The following is a 24,227-nucleotide window of genomic DNA, read 5'->3' as shown; positions in this document are numbered from 1 at the left end:
TTGTTACCCAGGTTTTGTTTTATTTTTTTTTATTCCTCAATTGGAAGGGAGTGGAAGGGAAACCTATAAACTGTATAACCTATCTTTCTACCTGAAGTCTTCCCAAACTTCCCTGTCTTCTTCAGGGATATCATGCACACATTTCCCAAGTTTTTGTGTGGGGAGTGGAGTGCAAATGGCTACAATCCAAGAAAATAAGAAAACTTCTGACTGTACCTAGACACTTCATGCCATGTGACTAGCCTAGATGCCTACAGGGAGATAAGGGCTCCCAGCTCTGACCTCAGGAGCTACTGATAAGCTAGAGAGTACCCAGAGGAGGGTGGTTGTGATGGTGAGCCATCACAATATAAAAAATATATTTGTTTTTATTTATATTTTATGTTATATTAAGTATAATATAATTTATGTTAATAATTTAATTTTTTTGTCAACAAGTGAGGGGATTTTTTTGGTCAAGTGCAGATCTCATCACTGTCATCCAAACCAAAGCTGATGAGCTATATATTTGGTCTTTTGTAGAAAGGAGTCTTATTCAAGTATATGATAAACTACATAGTATCTGAGATCTCTTCCTTCCTCCATTTCCCATACAGCTGAACTTCTCCATAATGCTCCAGGAGCCTCTTCATCCTGAAAGGTCACTCAAACCTCACCAGTATTTCTGCACTTGCTGTCCCTTCCTCTGATTAGAAGGTGAAGAGCTTCTACCAGGATGTTCATTTGAGAAGAATACCCAGACCAACCATCTAACTTCTTCATTATGCCCCTAATCCTGAATGCCCTTGGTACCTTCCATTCCCACCCCACTACTTTTCAGCTTTCTTTTGTGTGCTGTATTTCCCCATTTGAACACAAGCTCCTTGAGGGCAAAAATTGTCTTTTGCCTTTCTTTGTATCCACAGAGCTCAGCACAGTGCCTGGCACATTGTAGCTGCTTGATGTTTATTGACTAACTTCCCCTTCTAATGTTCAGAGATTGACAAATTAAGGCTTATTTTGTGAACAAGTATAGAAACAATAGAAAAGAGGGCTAAAATTTGCTGTCCTGTGATCCTTTATTCCCATCAGTTGCATTTCTTCAGCTAAGATGCCATCCCTTGGGGGGGGGGGGTGGAGAAGAACAAAGCCAGTGAAGCAATCAGTGTTCTGATAGATCAAACAGGACCCAATGTTTCCTGCTGAACAAGGGTCTTCATGAGCCACTTTCAAGCTGAATTCATAAAAATAAAATAGAAGAAACCCAACAATTTTCTGAATCATTTTAATAAATTAGACTATATTCATGTTAATGAGCTCCTAGCTTTGCTTCTGAGGAGCAAAGTTCTGAATGTTCTGAGGACGAGCTGAAAAATTTCCTTTTTGAAATTCTAAACAACTCAAAAGCAGTAACGCTCTTCATTACAAACAGATTGCTAAGATCTCCAACAGGTCATAGAGTTCAGCCAGGTCAGAGCTAAATAATTGCTTTAAATTGGAAGTTCAAGTTGCTTTACTCTGAAAAAAAAATAGCAAGGAAAATATGTTAGGGTATTTTCAGATCAGTATTCAGTGCCTAGCACAGTGCTTTGTACACAATAGACGTGTTGAATTCAACTGGCATAGTTTCTGAGTTATTCATTGAAATAAAATTAACGATTCTGTCATTTTGATAAACCTGCTAGCAAATAAAAGAGATGTCCTCCTCTAGTAATCAGTTCCAATTTGCCCATGCACAAGGGAGTGGTATAGTATAACAATAAATAAAAAGATAATATGGCGTAATGCATAGATGGGTGGCCCTGGGGTCAGGAAAAGCTGAGTTCAAATCTTGACTCTTACAAATACTGGTGGTATTCTTATGTACTAGTCAATTTTTCGGTGCTTTTACAGAAACAACTCTATAAGACTGTAAATGGCAAACAAGCCGCCCATCTGCATTTTTATATCAGTGAAAGGAGTTTCCATACTGGTATTGCCCATGCCAATGAAACATGAATCTGCACCAAAATAAAATGAGGGTGCACTTGGTACCAAAAGCGTGTAGTCCTCAGTGCAGAAATTAGCAAAGTTTCTTGCTTGAAAAATAAAACTCAGGCTCCTTAACACGACATTTTAGCGCCTCAACAATCTGGCAGCTCCCACTCTGCACTTCATGTTATTCCTCTCTATTTACTTTTCTCTCTAGCCGAACTTGACTACTCATGTTCTCCCTTGAATGTCCTGTTTTGTTTGGAGTTTTTCTGTTAATTGATGTTGCAATTCTGCAACACTTTGCAGACAATAAAGTACGGTAAAAAGAGTGCTGGATTTGGAGTCAGAGGACCTGAGTGTAAATTCCAGATTCACCACCCGCTATCTTTATGACCTTGCTGTTATCACTATTTAAGAATTCCTGATAGAGGCAAAAGTGGCAAAGAAGTGAAGGATGTTATCTTCCATATCCAGAATATCACAAAACTATTAACCTCCTTAGCAGCAGAACTGTATTTCTCTAGGGAATAATTGGACATTTTATCCAATGATCTACCCACCCTGTTGTTTTCTAGGTGGGGAAAAGGAGGAAGGACTAAATCTTTTTGCCCTTAAAAACTTGGCCTAAAAAAAAAAGCATCATGAGAATTTGCTCGGCTTCATTATTAATGTTATCCATCTATACTGTGAACAAGGAAAGAATAAAACTTATATTATAAAATGATAGAATTTCAGAGTTGAAAGATCTTGGAAGTCAACTTGTCCAACCTATACCTTAATAGGAATGGCCTCTATTACATTAATGAGCAGTAGTCATCCAGCTTTCACTTTAATATATCCGGTGATGGAATGCTTACAGCTTTTCAAGGAAACCCATTCTGAGTTAGAAAGCTCTAATTGTTGAGAAGTCTATCTTTCTCTACATTGGACTGAATGTATCTGCATATGAGTGAGTCAGGAATTGAGTTAAACAAGAAAATACCCCTAAAGTTTAGCTCATCTTGTGCCTTTTCTCCCAACCATTCATCTACATGAGAGAAGAGGAAAAACTTCATTGTTGGGAGACTGGGAAACCCAGAGCTGAATGATAGCTATTGACAATATAATTGTCACCTCACTTAGAATCTAAACCTTCAGAAATTAAAGTTCAGAGGCATACGGAATGCTTGCAACAAGGAAGGGTGGGATCTCCGACAGCGGAACTCAAGCCCTTAGATAGGGAAGAGAAGTTAAAAAAAAAAAAGATTAAACACAAGGGCGTTAGGTAGCTGGGAGGACTCTACTCTTGTTCTAAAAAGCTTGCCATCTGAGACTAAGAATATCCTACTGGAAAGATACAAGACTTCAAAGACAAAATTCTCTTCTGAGGAAACAAGATCAGGAGACAACAAGGGGAAAAAATTTTCCTGATCCCAAGCAAGAGTCTGCATTTTTTCTAAGAGTCACAGACAAAAAAAAAAAAAGCCTATGATTTTTACATTAAGAGAGCATGACTGCTACTGCTCTTCACTTGAGGGAGAGATAGCCGAGCCTGAAAACAGAGCCACCACAGTTAGTGGACAGCATTCAGCAGAGCAGCATTGTCCACAAGAGCACGTTAAACACAGACTACAAGATCACCAGAGAACAGGACCGGTGTGAGCAACATGATGACATCACCAGAATACATAAGCATCTGTAAAAAACCATTGGAAGCATTAGTTATCCCTCCATATGTGTGCCTGTTCCCATGTGAGCAACCCTCTAAGTGTGTGCTCTGGCTATTCATGTTCCCTACATATGTACCTCTCCACACTTTAACTCTGGCCACATTGTATGTGTATCTCTTCACACATATTCCCAACATTTGCCAATTTTTCCTCTGATATTAGTGTGTATTTAGGGGAGAGCATACCCCTGTTTTATCTAGGCTTATCAGTCCAATAAACCCAAAGACCCCACTACTAAGGTAAAAATTCATTATCTGACAAAAAAAAAGTCTAGAAAACTGGAAAGCAGTTTAGCATAATTAGGTTTAGACTAATACCTCATACCATATACCAAGATAAGCTCCAAATAGATACAGATTAAAAAAAAGGCCACATCATTAAAAACAAAAAAAGATTATAAGCTCCTTGAGAGTAGGGGCTATTTTTTGCCCCTTTCTTTATCTGATAAACAGTCAAATAATATGAACAAACAGTTCTGAAGGGAAAATATCCATGCTATCTATAGCCGTATGAAAAAAATTCTTCAAATTATTAAGTAGAGAAATGCAAATTGAGACAATGCCGAGGTTCTACCTCACAACCATAAGCTTAGCAAAATCTACAAAAAGGGAAAATGTCAAGTGTTGTTGGGGGGTGGGGAGCAGAGAACGTGCAATAATGCACTGTTGGTGGATCTGTGAATTTGTCCAGCCACTTGGAAAAAACTTTGGAACTATGCCCAAAAAGTCACAAAACTATGCATACCCTTTGAACAAACAATGCCATTACCATGTCCATACCACAAAGTAGTAAAAACAAAGGGGGAAATCTCCCCTCTCTGTTACAAAAGAAGGCAAAAATTCTTACAGCAGCTCTTGTTGTAGTGGTGAAGAAACAGAAACTAGGAAGGTGCCAATCAGTTGTGGAATGGCTCACAAAAAATTGTATATTCATGTACCGGAATACTATTTGTCTATAAGAAATGATGAAAGAGATGATGTGAGAGGGTCCTGGGAAGATACATGAATTGTTGCAAATTGAAATGAGAAGAACTAGTAAAACAGTTTCTATAATAACAACATTGTAAAGGCAAACAACTTTGAAAAACGTAAGTATTCTCATCAATTCAATAGCCAACCATGATTCTAGAGAAGCACACTGCTCACTTCCTGACACAAAGTTGACAGAAGATACAGAATGAGACATAATATTTTTTAACATGGCCAATGTGGAAATTTGTTTTACTAGATGATTTGCATTTGTTCATAAGGGTTTTGTTTTTCTTTTTCCTTTTCAATTGAGGGTGAAATGTAAAAAATTCTTTTTAATTTCAGAAATTAAAAAAAAATCATTACCAACCTTGACCCCCTATTAGGCTCAAAAGATATTAATAATTTATAATCGATTGAAATACAATATGGAATAATGCAAAATGCCCTAGGCTGAGTGTGAGGGTTCTTTAGCTGGGATGTATGAGCTCTCTGTTCCCCTCCCCAGTAGGGGATTAGTTTTCCTAAAAAGGTGATCAAAATGCCCCCAGGTCCTGACTGACGTTTGTCTCCCTTGAAGTAGCTTCTTAATTACCGAGGGGCCTTAAAAAGTCCCATCCACATACAGTCAGGACCCCACCAACTTGGTGGACACTTAAAGACTATAAATCATCATAGGCTGCCCTGCCAAACATCCATTTCCATACAGAGATGAGGGGAGCTAGATCTCGAGTAGCTAGGTACCATTGTATCCTTGTTGAATATCTTTTCTATGTTATGGCTAAGTAAATCTCCTTTTGTTAACTGTTCTGCAACAGACAAGTGTCCCATTTCATCCCAAAATCACACTTGAACTAATAGGGTACTGACAGGCCTACCGCTAATAGATGGGAGGGGGGAGGGAATATATCTTTATTTTCATTATCCCCTCTTTGAAATTTAATACTACTTTCAAGTATCAATATATGTGACAAAACACAGTGGTATTGGGCTTCACTAGACTTCACTAGCCAAATGGGTCCACAATAATTGAAAATAAATAAATAAATAAGAAGAATCTCTGGTTTGGAGAGAGAGGAGTTTAAATCATGCCTTGGACATTCAGTAGCTATATTAGCATGGACAAATCATTTTATCTGTCTCAATTTCCTGATTTGAAAATGGAAATGAAAATATCTATGCTACTTACTAGCAGTTTTGTTGTGAGTCAAATGAAATAAAATTTTAAAAGTACTTTACAAATTACATAGTGTTAAATAAATATCAACTATTATTTTACATCATTCACAGCATAAAGAAAAATACTTCTGGAAACTTTGTAGAAGAAATAATTAAATGTAATATTGTCTTATTTACCTAAAAGTTATTTTTAAGTGATATATTTTGACATTTTCAACATGCAAATTCCAGTAATAAATCTTTATTTCATTTTTAAAAGATGAGGAAGTACAATTTTGCAGCACATTAAATCAACTTAGGAAATAAAAAAAACTAAAAAAAAACTTCCCATAGTATGAAAGGGTGATGTGATTCTGTTGTGTGATTCAGTGAACACACTGAAGTTAACAAATGGGGACAGGAAGGGAAGTAGTCTCATTATTTTCTTTCATCACCATCCCCACTTCCATGTCAGCTAAAGGCTTAAAAACAGTAGGATATGATGGCAAGAAAGAAATTGCCCCTACGTCCACAGAAGATCAGTGGGCCAGTGTTGAGCATCGTCTGTGTGTCTAGAACTGGGGCAGGTTATTCCTTGATGTTTTCATGGATCGGTTATTTTATCAGTATAGATGCTCCCTCTTATGAGGTAAACCTTAGTGCCTCTATGTCTTCTTATGCTAAGCAATTCTTATACAAGTTTCTACATAAATCTTCCATAGACAATCCATTCAATGCATGAGAGGGCTTTCCTTTCTTTTAAGCCTCTTTGATGAACCAAGGTACTACTTGGGCTATTCAACTGTTGTCTCTCTCACTACGTGACTGACTTATCATCTTTTCCACTCATAAAGCCAGTTCATGAGGTCTTTTATGGCACCTTTGACTTCAAGTAACCATTAGTAATTATTGTGACCTTCTTAACTCATTATATGGCTTTTTTTCCCATTGGCCTTTAGGATATTTGTCGTTTTAATTCTCTTAACTGATGTGCCATAATTTATAGCCACCGAGCATCGATGGGCAAATATTTCTGTTAAAGAGATGGCCTTTTGTAGCAGTGAGCAATTGGAAATAAAATAAAATGTTATAGAATCTCTTGATTCAAATGTAAGAAATAATGTAGGTTTTAATGAAAAAGGATAAGAACTAGTCTCTTGACCTCAAGAAATTAATAATCTAATTGAGGAGCTCTCAAAAGAAGGTCCCACAATATTAATAATAATAATCACAACTAGCACATATAGAGAATTTTAAGGTTTACAAAGTAAACATATAAATATGTTATTTTATTTGAACATCACAACAATCCTGAGAAGGAAGTGCTATTATTTTCCCCTTTTTACAGGTTAGGAAACTGAGGCTGAGAGAGGTTAAATGACTTGTCTTGGGTCATACAGCTAATAAATATCTAAAGGAGGATTTAGATTCAGGTCTTACTAATACCAAGTCCAACCCTTCTCTTCTATTCAGCACTTCTTGACTCCATTTGGGGTGGTAAAAAATTTGGCAACAGTAAAAGGGTTCTGAATGTGCAACAACCAAAAATTAATTAAAAATCAAACACATAATGAATCCAAGGTGTTTCTGGAAGTGCTTGCCAGGGTTGCATGTGCGCAACTTCACTGCAGCCTTGGTTCTGAACACAAAGCATGTGTGCTTTGTGCTGTGCATGCCCTCAGGCTATACAACACCAACTTTTTCATTCAATTGAACTGGACAACTCTCTGTTCCTTGAACACATTCTGTGCTTTCTCATCTCCATTCTTTTGTTCATATCATGTCCACTCTACTCATCTTTGCTCTTTGAATTCATATTCACCATGAAATGCTCCCTAATTTCCCTAAGGACCTAACTGCTCTGATCCAACATAGCACTTTGGTTTACAAGTCTTTAAAGCACTTATATACATATACAGATATATATATATATATATATATATATATATATATATATATATATATATACATATATATTATATATATATACATATATATATACATATATATATATACATATATGAAATGCAGCTTTTTTGGTCGCTGGAGAAGTTGGGAAAAAAGTCACAAGCTCCTTTCACTCATCTCTATAAATATTCTATGATTTGGCATTTATGAGAGCTGAAAGAAATTTTGTTACTCTAAGTAAAATAAAAGTTGGGACTGTCACCTCTCTTTCCCCATTTCAGCAGGGAAAAGGGAGTTCAAAAAGCAGACTTAAATGCCTAATGGCTTTAGTCATCAGACTCGTGGGTATGGCTGGCTGGGGTCTGCAGCTCAAAAGAACTGAAATAGTCTGAGACTATATGTTTTTCAGACCTGAAATGCTAACAAGTCTCAAAGCAGCTAGTGAAAAGCAGAATCTGGCTATAGAAAGCAGCAGTGGTTCAGTGGATATACCCATCAGAAAGCAGAAATGCCTGGAAGAGGTTGATGTAATGAAAGCTGTACAACACTGAAGGGAGGGGGTTGCAACAGACACACTCTGTCTGGTAGTACAGAAGGGGAAAGAATGATTGAGCAGCAATGTCACACAGGGATAACAATCAATCAAATTCACAAAGAAAGGAGGAGAACAGAGGCCAATGGGGAATAGTTTCAGAGTATGGCATCCATGGTCCTTAGTCCAAGGGTTTTAGACATCTAGTTGCAATGGTATTAATACTCTAAAGGCCCATAGCCTCTCAGGACTCAAATTCATAGACAGTTGTAGACAAAGTGCCATTATGGCACTAATAGACAATTACCCTGTCATTCACAGAGGAAGCTGGTGGTATAAAGGACCAGTGAAATGAGGGTATTTTCTAAATTGCCTAATAAGGAGTAAGAAATGAGGGTCAAGGAAGGTAGGAGGTAACTTCCAGTTTCCTAGGGGAGGGAGAGGAGATGCTAAGAATGTACCAATCAAACTGGTTTTCACTACCTCTTAATTATGTTCTTTATTCATGCATGTTCCCTTGTTACAAGCATTCCCTGTATATGCACCCATCGAGTGCTTCAAAGAGGTCAAGGAGAATGTATGCTGGAAAAGCTGTAGTCATCTGTGGAAGAATCTCCTGTAGGTATGAAGGATCTTTCTTTTCATTTACTCTTCTATGCTATTTGAGTATATGTCTTTTGTTTTAAACTAATATATCCTCTGACTGACCTAGTAAAAAGTATACACATTGGTAGGGGCTTATCAGCTATGAATCTGAGTGAATGCTCACTCCTAGAGAGCTTCAGAAAAAAAAATTAAGCTCTTTTCACTCATATATATATATATATATATATATATATATATATATATATATATATATATATATATATATATGATTGACATTTGTGGGAGCTGAAAGAAACTTTGTTACTCTAAGTAAAATAAAAGTCTGGACTGACACAACTCTTTCCCTGTACCCCATTTTAGCAAAGAAAAGGCAGCTCCTGGGTTGCTTCTAGGAACTTACATGTGAGGAGGTGCCCAAGGTCCTGTGCTTTTTATTGTACATTATAGTCATCTATCTGGATGCTGGAGTGTTAACTCCACGAGATTATCTCATATCTCAACAATGTATCTTTCCTAGCCCTTGGACTAGAGCCTTCATCTTAATTAACGTCCATTGAATTGAATTATTTGTCTTCGAACAACAGAGAGAAACTATCTAGCATGGTCCTTTCACCTAGTAGATGTCCAATAAATATTTGTTTAGTTGAACTGAAATGTAGAATGTATTAAATTTCCATTAATTCAATTCCATTGCAAAAAAAAAAAAGAGTTCTGGATTTTCCTAGCAGCAAACAAAGCCATTCTACAAGCTGAACTTTTTTCTTAAATTAACTTGCTGATTCTAGTTTGCTGTGGAAGTCCATGCCTTTTTTATAGCATGAAGAAGTCTAGTCCACAGTTTATTTCTTCATGAGGAAGACGAATTTACAAGAAAGAAGATAATATGTATAACTTATGGTTGCTGATTATTATTCTTTCCATAGCTTGCCTTCAGTAGCAGAAGAAAAATTAAAAATTATTCTGGCATCTGAGTATATAGCATTATGCGAATATCTTAATCAAGACCCCAGTTCTAAAAAAAATTAACAACATAGGATGATTCAGTCTTCCCTCTACTGTGGTACTTTAGGGCTTCTAGGGGGAGGTAAAGTCTATTAGCTAATTCACAGTTGAGTCACTTTAGAAGAGTTATTATGCCCAAGGAGCCAGATACCATATGGTTTTATCTACCTACAGGTAATGGGTCAGTCTGTAGGGCTCATATATTCACTGACTATCAAACTCCCTTTTTTTGTAAATAGTATTTTATGTTTTCCAATTACATATAAAGAGTTTCTAACATTCAATTTTATAAGACTTTGAGTTTCAAATTTCTCTGCCCTCCCTCTCTCCCATGCCCCCTCCCCAAGATACCAAGCAATCTCATATAGGTTATACATGTGCAATTACATAAACGTATTTCCACATTAGACATGTTGTGAATGAAGAAACAGAAGGAAAGGGGGAAAACCATAAAAAACAAAAATAAAGTAAAAAGAATACCCTTCTGCATTCAGATTCCTTAGTTCTTTCTCTGGAAGTGGATGGCATTTTCAGTTATGAGTCTTTTGGAATTGTCTTGGATCATTGTATTGCTGAGCAGAGCTAAATCAATCACAGTTGATCATTGCACAATGTTGCTGTTACTGTCTACAATATTCTCCTGGTTCTGCTCACTTCACTCAGCAGCAGTTCATGTAAGTCTTTCTAGGTTTTTCTGAAAGCTACCTGATCATCATTTCTTATAGCACAATAGTATTCCATTACATTCATATACCACAACTTGTTCAGCCATTCCCCAACTGATGGGCATCCTCTCAGTGTTCAATTCATTGCCACCACATAAAGAGCTGTTATAAATAGTTTTGTATATGTCGGTCCTTTTCCCTTTTTTATAATGTTTTCAGATACAGACCTAGTAGTGGTATTGCTAGATCAAAGGGAATGCACAATTTGATTGCCCTTTGGGCACAGTTCCAAATTGCTCTCCAGAATGGTTGAAGCAGTTCACAATTGCATTAGTGTCCCAATTTTCCCACATCTTCTTCAACATTTATTATTTTGCTTTTCTGTTGTATTAGCCAATATCATAGGTGTGAGGTTGTACCTCAAAGTGTTTTACTTTGCATTTCTCTAATCAATAGTGATTTAAAATATTTTTCATATGACAATAGATAGTTTTAATTTCTTCATCCAAAAATGCCCTGTTCATATCCTTTGACCATTTATCAATTGAGGAATGACTTGTATTCTTACAAATTTAACTCGATTCTCTATATATTTGAGAAATGAGGCCTTTATCAGAAATACTTACTGTTAAAATTGCTTCCCATCTTTCTGTTTTCCTTCTAATTTTGATTGGTTTGGTTTTGTTTGTATAAAACATTTTTAATTTAATGTAATCAAAATTACCCAATCTGCATTTCATAATGTTCTCTATCTTTGGTCATAAATTCTTCCCTTCTCCATAGATCAGACAGGTAAACTATTCCTTGCTCTCCTAGTTTGCTTATGGTTTCAGCCTTTTTATGTAAATCATGCACCCATTTAGACTGTATGTTGGTATACAGTGTCAGATGTTGGTCTATACCGAATTTCTGCCATGCTATTTTCCAGTTTCCCCAGCAGTTTTTGTCAAATAGTGAGTGGGGTCATTGGGTTTATCAAACACTAGATTACTGTAACCATTTACTACTGTGTCTTGTGTACCTAACCTATTCCACTGATCCACCACTCTTTTTTTTAGCCAGTACCAAATAGTTTTGATGATCGCCACTTTATAATATAGTTTTAGATCTGGTATGGTTAGGCCACCTTCCTTTGCATTTTTTTTCACTAATTTTCTTAATATTCTTGAACTTTTGTTCTTCCAGATGAATTTTGTTATTATTTTTTCTAGTTCTATATGTTCAGTATGGCACTGAATCAGTAAATTAATTTAGATAGAATTGTTATTCTTATTATATTAGCTCAGCCTACCCAAGAGCAATTGATATTTTTCCATTTGTTTAGATCTGACTTTATTTGTGTGAAAAGTATTTTGTAATTGTGTTCATATAGTTACTGGGTTTGTCCTGGCAAGTGGACTCCCAAATATTTTATATCGTTTGCAGTTATTTTAAATGGAATTTCTCTATCTGTTCTTGTTGAGCTTTGTTGGTAAAATATAGAAATACTGATGATTTATGTGAGTTTATTTTATATCTTGTCACTCTTCCAAGAGGACTTTTCAGACTTGAGACCAATTCATATTCCCCACTTGACATTTGAGAGAATAGCTTGAAAAAATTGTATGAAGGAAATGACTTGCTAGTCAGGCAGTTTACCCAGCATTCCCCAATTCTGCCCCTATGGACAGTGCCAAAGACAAGTTATATACATATTTTATATATAGCATCCAGATTTTTTTAAGTGTGGCCTTAATAGGATCACAGATTTGGAACTGCAAGTTACCAAATCCAATCTCCTTATTTTACAGATGAGGAAACTAAGGCACAGGGTGGTTATGTGATCTGTTCAGGGTCATACAGCTAGTAAGTGTCTGAGGCGGTATTTGAACCCAGGTATCCTTAATTCCAAGTCCATCTGCTATACTACACGGTTTACAGAATGTATTGCTGAAGGTATACTGACAAAACTATTTATCATTTAAAAAAACTTAAATATCCAAAATTGGCATTTATTCTCTATAATCTCCTGATTTCTTTGTTTATAATTACATCCAGATTAAGTGTGTGTGTGTGTGTGTGTGTGTGTGTGTGTGTGTGTGTGAGAGAGAGAGAGAGAGAGAGACAGACAGACAGACAGACAGACAGACAGACCTGACCTGCCTCTCAGATGTCAGAGAGGCTGAATTTCAGTTTAGACCCTTCATTCACAGGCAGAAAGAGATGCACTGATCTGAACGGAGGTCATGTGTTATACTGGGTTGAGGGGCTGCCACTTGTATTTTCCCTCTTTACATATATTGTTTCCTGCTATTCTGTTTCAAGTTGAACACTTCAACAGCATTTGTAACACTTATTCTCTGTTCATTAGTGGCAGTTGTTGTTCCATAATGTTTTACTTAGTATAATTAATGTGCTAATTTGGAAGCCTTGTACCCTGGGGCACTTACATGAAGGATACAATTTAAAAAGGCAAACAAGCCAGCTTTTTGAAGATGAGTAACACAGTCTATTCCTCTCTTTTCCACCAAGAATTCTGGGGACTCCATATCATTCATTAGGAAAGGTGCCCTGCTGTGCCTTTCACAGCCCATCCCCCAAGTCTGAAATGCACTCCCTTCTTTCTTCTGCCTCTTAAAATTCCTCCAAATTTCCTTCAAGGTTCACCTCAAACACTACCTCTTACATGAGGTTTTTCTGGATGCCCCTGCCTGAGCAGCTAGCATCCCCCTTGATCTCACATTTATTTTAGACATACCTTTTTGTGTACATATTCTACCCCTATACAATGTTAGTTCCTTGAGGGCAGGGATTATATCCTTTTTATTTATTTCCCCAATGCCTATTCCAGTACCTGGCACATAGTAGGTGTTTAATAAATGCCTGTTCATGAATTTCTTTCTTTTCTAGCAATGAAGTCCAGTTAATCTACTAATTAAATGGGGGTAGCAGGCTTCAGTTGGTGACCTTTCACAGAACACCACCTAAAGTAGGAAACAAATATATCTGTTTGTGTTATTTTGCCCAAAGAAGCAAGCAACTATACACACACACACACACACACACACACACACACACACACACACACACACAAAAGGAAAAGGCAAATTTACCAGGCAATTTACTGCTGACAAAATAGGATATCACCAACCAATGTGTGATTGTCCATAGCTGAGATATCACCAAAGGATCCTGATTTCAGAATCCCTAAATTCGTAGTAAGTATCACATCTTAAATTCACAGTGATCTAGATCAAATGAGTTAGCCTGTTGAATGGAGGATCTAAGTTTTCTGTTTGATAAAAGATGAATGAAAGATTAGCACACCAAAAAAAAAAGCCCTTATTTTTATCAGACTGAGTATTTAGTCCACTTAAGAAAGTGAACTCAATTTTATCTTTAAAACCAACTTAGCAACAATGTACTAATTATTATTATTCGTTGTTGTTTGTTCTTTGTTTTTTGAAGAAGACCAAGGACATGATACAGTAACATCTTAACTCCTGCATGAATTGGGTTTAAGCAAGAGGAGTTGCACAACTCCTCAGCCTCACTCTGTCTTTCAGAACCATCGAAGTCCAGTGGCAGAAAAAAAGTCAAGGGGACTGGTGATGGCCCAGGATGCAGTGAATGACCTTGTGTCTTTGATGTCTGACCAAGCTCTTAAGTGCTCCCGCAGTGCCTGCTTCATGGCCATTGGAACAAATTGTTCTCATCTACCCATTCCATCAGGGGAAGTCTTTACATGCTTGAGATAGACATCCCCCAATTCGCCAAGAGGTTTGAGGCCTATTGGTTATCCTCAGCCTGGTTTAGTCCACTTCCAAGTTGGTTTTACTGGAGTGTATCCTGTAGGTGTACTACAGCTTCTTGGAGCCACTGGTGAGAGTTGGGTAGCAGTCCTAAAAAGGGCTCAGCAACCCTCCCATCAGGGGTGCTAGTTCTCCTTGAGTACTCCATACAATCCTAATTATAATTACACTAATTATAAATGGTACTGAGTTATAGAATCATGGCATATTAGACGTAGAAAGGACTTCAGTGTTATTCTATAGAAAGAGTGCATGTCTTGGAAACAAGATCAGTGTACACCTTGGCTCTGACATTTAACTAGCTATGAGACCATGCAAAAGTCAATTAACTTCTCTGTACCACAATTTTCTCAAAGGATTAGATGAGGATAATAATACTTCATAGTATCTTTCTTATAAAATTGTTATGAAGAAGCTAAAAATGCTAATCCAACTGCCACATTTTACAGGTGAATAAATGAGACATATACATGTTTATACACAGCCAATGAAGGAATTTGTTTTGCTTGACTATGTCTCTTCATTACAAGGAATTTATTTTTCTTTTCTATTTGTTTCAGTGGGGCAAGAGGTACAAGGGGGGCAGAGATAGATCTGTTCATTTTTTAAAAACCATTTTTTGAAAAAGAGAAGTGAAGAGGTGCTATAGATGGGGAATGTTGCATGAACTTCAGGTGTCACCATATTGGTAGTTTTGCTCAATTGTTGTATTTTGTTGAAAGAGATCAATCTCAATGTAGTGGCATTCTATGAGTGTAATGTAAAAACAAAACACATCAACAAAAGGAGAAGGAAGGAAAGAAGGAAGGAAAGAAGGAAGGAAGGAAGGAAGGAAGGAAGGAAGGAAGGAAGGAAGGAAGGAAGGAAGGAAGGAAGGAAGGAAGGAAGGAAGGAAGGAAGGAAGGAAGGAAGGAAGGAAGGAAGGAGGATTCCAAAAGGCAATACAATTGGAAAGTTGACTACCTTATTGTGTAATTCACACTTTTCCCTAATTCAGACTCACCTATCAATAATCTGAAGTTAGAGATACATTGAAATGGCCCTAGATGACTACCTATATCAGGGTAGGTTGTGTATGTGGGTTGTAATTCTCTCTCTCTCTCTCTCTCTCTCTCTCTCTCTCTCTCTCTCTCTCTCTCTCTCTCTCTCTCATAATAGGAAAAATATAAACCCATAAAAGTGGTGTGACTTGTGCAGTGTCACAGTAAGTAGCAGAGCTTAGGCCAAAATGCAGACCTTCTCACTCCCTCTGCATCAGGCCTGAGAGTTGACTGTGGCTATGGTTTAACTTTGGCAACCAGCTCATGTCAATACTGGTCAGCAAATTAATACATTATTTCTCTGTTCCTAACTTCATGATTTATGCGCTTAAGTGACAGAATGGTTTGCTCACTAAAAACAGTAATTTGAAGATAACAATTAACCCTGACAGCAACACCAAGTACAAACCACCTTGAGCATTTCATATGATGGCAGTAGAGCCAGCCCCAGAATCACATGTAGAAAAACCAGCACTTTCCTGCTGGAGAAAATCACCACCAAAGTCAGAGGTTCTGTTCTGAGGAGTAAATATAACAAAGATAGTAAAGTGAAACAAAGGCCAAAGTATAGCCCAGCCTGCTCCATTCAACCTTTTCCTCTCAACCTTAGATTCATTTGCCTACCAATAAAGAGTACTATGGGAACAAAGGGGATCCTCATCACCCCAGTCTCCACACAGTTGCTATGGAGTTTGACTCTGTAATAGGGCAGCTAGGTGGCACAGTGGATAGAGTGCAGGGCCTGAAGTCAGGAAGACTCATCTTCCTGAGTTTCTGCATTGTAAAATGAATCAACAACTCTTTTCTGTAATTCTTAGCCCCCATTCAAAGACCTATAACTGGAAAAATATTGCAATTTTAAACCTCTTTCTATTCCCTATCATTGCCTAATAGTCCCACACCCAGCATTTGAGAAACAATACATGAAGATTGGCCATGTGAGTGGTTTATTACAGTTGCTATGATGTAAATGTTTACACAAAGAAAGGTAAACAAACTTTGAAAAAGCAGGGTAAACTTATCACCTGTGGAGGTAGGATAGGTACCAGGTGCAAAGGTGCTCTAATGAGAGAAAGAAGAAAAGAGGGAAAGAGACAAAAATCACCAGGTTTCATCTGTAACCTGAAGGGGATTTTTCAGCAATAAAAGATGTGCACAGAAATGTTCACCTACACAGACTCAGTCAAGTAATCTGGGACTGATGATCTCATAACAGCTTCTCCAGCACAGCTTCCAGTCTCTGGTCTTTTGGGAATGTAACCCCAGTCCCAAAGCCCATTTTTATGAGACTCTTCTTTACTGATGGAGATGAAGGGCGGTGCCCTAATGGGACGTCATGGGATAAGTGAGAAGCAAGAGCTTCAGTTCTCAGCCAGCTGCCCTTTTCAGACTCTTCAAGCAGGAGTCCCTCTACAGGACTCTTGAAGTTGGAACTAATCTATCTGTAATAGTAATAACCAGTCAGTTTCCAGCTTCAAGAGATAAAATGAAACCCACCCCCACCCCCGCCTTCGAGTTGTTGAAGGAAAAGATTCTAGGAATGTTGCAGGCTGAGAGGTTGAGAAGTTGTGACCCCCTCAAAGACTGAAGTACATGGGTCATCTGAAACGAATTCATAGACTCAAGAATTCTTTAAGCCAAGGTGGCAAAGTTTATTGTTATGCTTTTCAGCAGGCAAGGATTCTTAAAGGATTCTGCAACCTTAGAGAGGTACAGTTAAAGTTCATATAGGATAAAATACAATAAAACATGTGCCAAATATGCTAACTAGGGGATTCAGGGTGGGATTAGAGAGTGGTTAAGGAGAGGTCAGTTCTTAAAAGAACATGCACTTCTTGCACCTACTGCGCAAGCATTTTACCCAGAGTTTATTAGGAAAAGCCCACGGGGGGGGGGGGCCACATGGAGGTGTGGTTTTAGGCCTGCTACATCACTAAGTTAACTAGAGCTCAGGGTAACTGAGAGTTGTCCAGTTTGCCACCAATCAATGTCTTGTTAGACAAGATACATGTAGGGAGTATATATATGTCTTAAGTCTAGAATACAGTTAATGAGGAGCCCAGGATGTAGAGAATAAGGTAGGGAGGTAGGATAGTATAGTAATGGGTCTTTATGACCCAGTGCAAAGCCAGTTTAAACTAATAAATCCTTCAGGTGCTGTTTGGAACTGCACCAAGGAGAGAGATAAGGGTCTTGCTGGGGCCCACTCATGAGTAATTGCTAAGCACAGGGTCCTTGGGCTGGGGAGAAACTGTCAGGGACAGTGTTTCTGAGGTTGGGGAGAAATTCGGATCCAAGTACAAGCACCCAAACACAAGCACCCTGTCAGGAAGATAAGAGAGGAGCTAGCAATCTTCATCAAGTCCCTATCCCCAACTTACTACAGTAGAGACTTTGGGGAGTTTCCCCTTGGGTGAAATCTTGGCTGAACTGAGTTAAATTGCTCCCAATGGAAGAGTTCCTTCACTCTGTATTGTCTGGCATATATTCTCCTATTTATACCTTCTTTGATTTCTGTTTTGCTATGATTTAGATACACAAATTTTTTGGAGTTTGGGGGGGGTTGTTTGTTTTGGGTTGGGTTTTAGGGGGGTTCTTTGGTTTTTGTTTGTATTGTTGTTGTTTTGGGGTTTTGTTTTGATTTGTTTTGCTATTCTCTATGTGTGTTCATTGTGGAACAGTGCGGAAATGATCAACCTTAGATACAGAGCCTGGGGTTATCCTCCCCCACCCCCACCCATGTGACAAAGTGATCAGAAGTTATGACCCAATAGATGTCCAAGGTTTTACCCAATCATACCCTCTAGACAAGCAATATTTAAGGGAACAGATAGATTATACCTCTAGCCCAGTACTCCCTCTCTCAGGAGAAGAAAATGGTAGCCTCTGGCCCCAACTTTATGCTTTCCTCCCTGACAAAAATAAATCTCCCTTGGAGGAGGATGGGAGGAAAAGAAGCTAGAGATATCTATTCTGCCTCCCTTTGAGCCACACACACACACACACTATGAGCCCTCACCACAGGTGAGCCTCACCACACATGTGGGACCCATGACACTCTTCCCTTACATGAATTCTCTCTGCTACTGCCCTTGTCTGTCCCCTAGAAGTTTCACTTTCTCCCTCAAGCACCTAAGAGAGAAGGAGTCACATTGTCACTCAAAGTCAACACCTACCAGTCCTGATGTCAGAGCAAAACTCCCAAAGTGGACTAAGGAGGAGGAGGAGGAGGAGATCTTAGCTGGAAATCAGTAGCTATCCATCTTCTTCATCATCCTGATGTTACATTCTGAAGACAGTAGAGAAGGATTAGAAATGCTAAGAGTAGATCAAGGCAAAGTCTCTTCTTTAGTGACTAGAGCATAGCAAGAGGAAATGGCAAACCACACCCACATCTCTACCAAGAAAAGCTCAAATAAGGTCACGAAGAGTCAGACACAACAACAAAAATAATGGGTAAAAATGTGGAGGAGTTTTGAAGCTTGGAATCAAGGAAGTTAATGACTTTATTATCTCAATAAAAGAGGACCTGAGGTCAGTGGTAGAGGGAGGGGACCCGGATATTGTGGGAAAAGGAAAAGTTTTTGAATAGGTACTGACAAGAATGTGATAGAGAGTCAGAAGAATAAAAGGATTACTGCAGTTCTAAGGAGCCATTCAAGATTACATAACTTGGATGGGAATTAGAGTCAATCAGCATAGTTACAGGACTTCCTCCAAGTGGTCAATCATTCCATCTCATTGGAACAGGAAGAATCTAGCTCATACATCTATAGTACTTACTGTTACCAAAGGACTTTTCTTGCAACAACCTTTGAGACAGGCATTATTAGCCTCACTTCCCAGATGAGGAGACTAAGGCCCTTGAAAAATATAATGGTTTGCCCAAGAGTACACAGCTACAAGACATTCAAGGCAGTATCCCCACTTAGGGCTCCTGACTCTGAGTCCAGTAGTCCTTTTCACTAGGCCATAATGCCTCTCAAATTCAGAACTCTCACCTGTGGTTCCAAGAAGCTACAGCATGCAGTGGCCACTCCAGGTAAACTATCTTGGCAGATGGACTAAACCAGGTTGAGGGTAGCCAACAAGCCTTAAACATGGTGATAAGTTACAGGGATGCCAACCCCAAGCATATAAAGACTTCCCCTGAAGGAATGGGTGGATGAGAACAATTTGTTCCAATGGCCATGAAGGTGGCTGAAGCAGGTGCTGTGGAGTGCTGCTTCTTGTTGTTTGTCCTTCCTTCTTGAAGATTACCAGTGACATCAGGAAGGTGATAACTTGACTTGTAAGTGCATTGGATTTGTGAGGCAGGGCTGTGCAAAATCACCAGACTCACTCTCTCCTTTGGAGCTATCTGGGTCTAGTAGCAAAATATAGATCATGATGATTGAAGATGGCCACAGAGGCAGTGGAAAACCTTGGCCTTTTTAAGCTAAGTTCTTTCCCAGGTCTCAGTTTGTCTGAGGCAACACCCATTCAGTGATTAAGGGCTAGGTAAGAAATGAGGCAAAAAAATGTCCTCTTTTACCTAGTTTAAAAAAAATTAAACTGGAAGGGAAAAACCCTCAGGGTTACTGGCCAAAATAGAAACAAATTGCTGTTTACACTCACTCAGAGCCATCAAAACCCATACAATGACCAGGTGAGGCTTGATTTGATTGTGGAATGCCGAGTTGAAGACACCAAGGTCATCTTGACTTTTGTCTTGCCACTGCCTTTGATGACTGAAAGAGAGAGTAAGGCTGGCAACTTTCCACAATTCTGTCTCATTTCAATCCAATTTAGAAGCCAGTCAAGACACCACTCAGTTCTTGAAGTCTTTGGTCTTCCTCCAACACAAAGGATGAGCAGCAGCAGCATTACCTCTCAAGAACAGATCAGATAGATCATGGGAATGATGAAAAAGGCTAGAGATTAGCCAGGTTTAGAGGCAATAGAACAAGGAAGGAAAGGATTCAGTAGTGGGGGGAGGACATCACAATGGTGACCTGGTTAGGGTATTATTCTTTTCATTCAATACCATTCAATCAACACTTATCAAGCTCTTATTATGTGCCAGAGGGCAGCTAGGTGGTGAAATGGATAGAGTACCAGGCTGGAGTCAGGAAGACCTGAGTTCAAAACTAGCCTCAGACACTAGTTGCATGACCCTGGGAAAGTTACTTAACCCTGTTTGCCTCAGTTTCCTCATCTGTAACATGAGTTGGAGAAAGAAATAGCAAGCTATCCCAGTATCTTTGCCAAGAAAACCCCAAATGAGGTCACAAAGAGTCAAATACAACTGAAACAACTGAACAACAACAATGTGTCAGGCACAGTGCTACAATTACAATTAATTGGGGCTAGAATTAATAAAAAGAAAACAGCCCCCGACCCTGAGGAGTTTACAATCTAGAAGGGAAGACAATACACAAAAAGAGGCAGGAAAGGAGGGGGATAAGACACCAGAAGTTTCCAAAAATTACCCCATTCAGAGGCATGTTGTTCTGTGGAACTGAAACCAGACAGAGTAGCAGATATACAGCAAAGTGAGTTAAGCCAGTTTCTGCCCCCTAAAAAGGAAGCCATTGAGAAGAGTTTGGCGCTTTGCTCTCCTGCCCTCTAATGATAGAGGAGAGGATGCTGAGGGGAGGTACTGTCAATAAAGGCTCTAGTTAGCAGCTCAGTAATGAGATTAGAGGTGATGAGCTTAACCTGAGAGGGACATCTCAGTTTCCTCTAAGATCCTGGACCTAATGTCTCACTGGGAAGCTCCTAATAGACACTCCTTGGGCCATCTCACTCCAGCATCCATGGTGCTTCCTCTTGCTCAAAATGTGAAATCAAATCTTTCCTTCAGGAAATAAAGTGAAGCCAAAACATGAACGATAGACAGAGGGAGTATGGAAAGATAGAGAGATTGGAAGTTGTGGTAAGAACAAAGAAAAAATAATAGCTAGCATTTTTATAGCAATATAAAGTTTACAAGAGGCTTTACAAATATTATCTCATTTGATCTTCACAGCAAGATACTATTATTATCCCCATTTTACAGATGAGAAAACTGAAGCAGGAAGAGGTTAAGTGGCTTGCCCAGGTCACATAGCTAATAAGTGTCTAAGGTCAGAGTTGAACTCAGGCTCCTAACTCCTAATCCAACACTCCCAGGATCAGTGAAACAGAAACATCATAAATTTGTTGTTGGAAGGCACCACAGTAACCCAGTCCCCTTATTTTACAAATTAAGGAAACTGAAGCCCAAAAAAGTTAAGTGACTTGTCAAAGATCATATAGGTGAGTAACAGGTAGAATGTGAAACTAGGTCCACTAACTCCCTAGCCAACACCCTTCCCTCTGTACCAATCTGCCTAAGGAAAGAAGTAAAGATTATGACAAAAGAGAGAATTTCAGGAGGTGTTAAAAGTTTGGGGCAATTTTGATGTCTAAGTCATGGTTTCCCTTCCTGGGTGACTCCAGATTCAGTGCCCTATCTGTTACATTACATTGTATCACAGTATTAGCCCTGAAATGGAAAATTTCTGGTAAAAAGTCCTTTATTTTGTGCTTTTTTTTATAATCTCCTTCCTTATCCCATCTCAGCATGCTATGGGTATATAGTCTACTCAGTAAATCCTCTTCTTTTGATTGCTACTAAATGGTGAAGTATGAGAAAACACTCCGAGAGGCAGAGAATAAAACTGTACAATACTGATTGTGACTTGCCTTTACCACACCATACTGTGAAAATATGCCTAGGATTGCCAATGGATTAGTCTAATTCTTTTTTTTATTTTGATTGGGATTATGCTATAGTTATCAAGATATATCTACTTGTGAGATACCACCTTGCACCTGTCAGATTGACTAACATGACAGAAAAGGAAAAAAGCAAATGCTTAAGGTATGAAGAAAAATGGGGACATTAATGCACTGCTGGTAGAATTGTGAACTGATCCAGTCATTCTGGTGAATAATTTGAAACTATTCCCAAAGGGCAATTAAGCTGTACATACCCTCTGACCTAGCAATACCACTCACTGTTCAGTCTGTATCCCAAAGTGATCAAAGAAAAGGTGAAAGGACTTTTCATACAAAAATATTTTTGTGGAGGCAAAAAATTGGAAATTGAGGGAATGCCTATCAATTGAGGAATGGCTGAACAAGTTGTAATATATGATTGTGATGGAATACTTTTGTGCTATAAGAAATGATGAGCAGATTGGTTTCAGAAAAACCTGGGAAGTCATATTAATTGATGTAAAGTGAAATGAGCAGAACCAGGAGAACATTGTACACAGTCACGGAAATATTGTAACAGTGATCAACTATGAAAGACTTAACTCTTCTGATCAGGACAATGATTCAAGACAATTCCAAAGGACCCATGATGAAAAATGCTATCCACCTCCAGAGAGAGAACTGATGAACTCCGTGTGGAGACTGAAGCACACCTTTTTTTTTAAAGCTTCTTTTATTTTTCTTATTTGTGCATATGTTTTCTTCTGCAACATAGCTAATATACAAATATAGTTTTGTATGACTTCACATGTATAATTGACATCATGTTGTTTCTCAAGGGGTGAGGGAAGAGTGGGAAAGAGGAAGAGAATTTGGAACTCAAAATTTTTTTTAATGAATTTTGAAATTATGAGTTAAAATGAATTTTAAATGAGTTAAAAAGTATTAAATGAGTTTAAAATACATTTTAAATGAATTTAAAATTTTAATGTAATTATGGAAATATTTAATGAATAATATAATTTTTTAAACATATATCTACTTGCATTAGTAGAGAGAGATTCCTCATATGGGAGTCCATATTCCAAAACAATCAGAGATCTGATCTCTGTTTTTATCACCTTTTTAATAATAATACTAGCTAGGATTTATATAGTGCTTTAAAGTTTGTAGAGGGCTTTACATATGTTACTTCATTTGATGTTCATAACAACTCTTGGTGGGGGGGGAGGTGCTATTTTATAGATTAAGTAACTGTGGCTCAAATAGGGTAAGTGAATCAGCCATAGTCTTTCCTCACTTTAATTCCATCACACTATCCACTGCCACCTAGTTTCCTCAATGGTTGAGAGCCTTGAGGCCTAGAGAGGTTAACTGATTTGCCTGTCTTCACATAGCTTCGTGTCAGTGGTGAGCCCAGGTCTTCCACACTTCAAATCTAGTTCCAGATCTAGTATGCCAATGACTGCTCAACAGATACAAGGTCCTTAGAGCAGGTGGGGATGTGCTACAACACTTAGAAGGAAAGCAAAGGGGCTGACAAGGGCAGTGAATATTGTGAAGTACTCAGGAGTGATTGTTGAAGTGAATAAAAAAGATGTCTGTCTCAAGAAATTATAAGAGCCCCACCACTTGAAATACAGACCCATTTCTATGACTATAGCTGACACACAAAAGCTACTGGTCCCATTTAGAGCACAAGAAGGTTAGAAAGATTTCTCCAAGCAAAGGTGCAAGACTGAATCTCTCAGATTCAAATGTCCTAGTGCAGTAGGGTTACTTCTGACTAAATGTTCTTTAACTTCAAATGATCCTTCAATATTTCCTGAAATCAAAACAGTGGGTAATGCTGTATCCAAGCCACAAGTAGTCCTAGGAGAATCTGAAGCAGTTCCAACAGTTCTGAATAAGGTGGGTGCCATTTCCTCTTCAAAAATAGAACAAGTTTCTTGAGAAGAAAAAATAAAAACAGTCATGTAAGGCATCCCTTTCCAGGAGGTAAAAGAAGAATTGACCTTGATTCTTTCTAGCTAATGGATGCAAGTTAATTCTTTTCATCCCCAAGTCACTCATTACTATGAGTTTTTGGCATGAAGGCTGGGGAAGTCCAGGCTGTAAGAGAGCTGGGAGGCCTTGTTGTGTATCCCAAATTTGTTTGCTGTGCCTGGATCC

At 38.3% G+C, this 24,227-nt stretch overlaps 1 long non-coding RNA gene across 1 annotated transcript; it reads right to left on the bottom strand.

Annotated features, from left to right (window-relative positions):
• Positions 1-1,247: 1,247 nt before the first annotated feature.
• LOC110221385 (uncharacterized) lies at positions 1,248-18,683 on the bottom strand. Its single transcript, XR_002328106.2, has 2 exons — positions 18,509-18,683; positions 1,248-1,497 (listed from the first exon to the last, which is right to left on the bottom strand). It is a non-coding gene; the product is annotated as an uncharacterized LOC110221385 (long non-coding RNA).
• Between the last annotated feature and the right edge of the window lie 5,544 nt (positions 18,684-24,227).

This window comes from Phascolarctos cinereus, unplaced genomic scaffold (assembly GCF_003287225.1).
Source record: "Phascolarctos cinereus isolate Bilbo 61053 unplaced genomic scaffold, phaCin_HiC Scaffold_4;HRSCAF=312, whole genome shotgun sequence".
In the NCBI taxonomy this organism is placed as follows: Eukaryota; Metazoa; Chordata; class Mammalia; order Diprotodontia; family Phascolarctidae; genus Phascolarctos; species Phascolarctos cinereus.
This window is presented reverse-complemented; position numbering and strand designations above follow the sequence as displayed.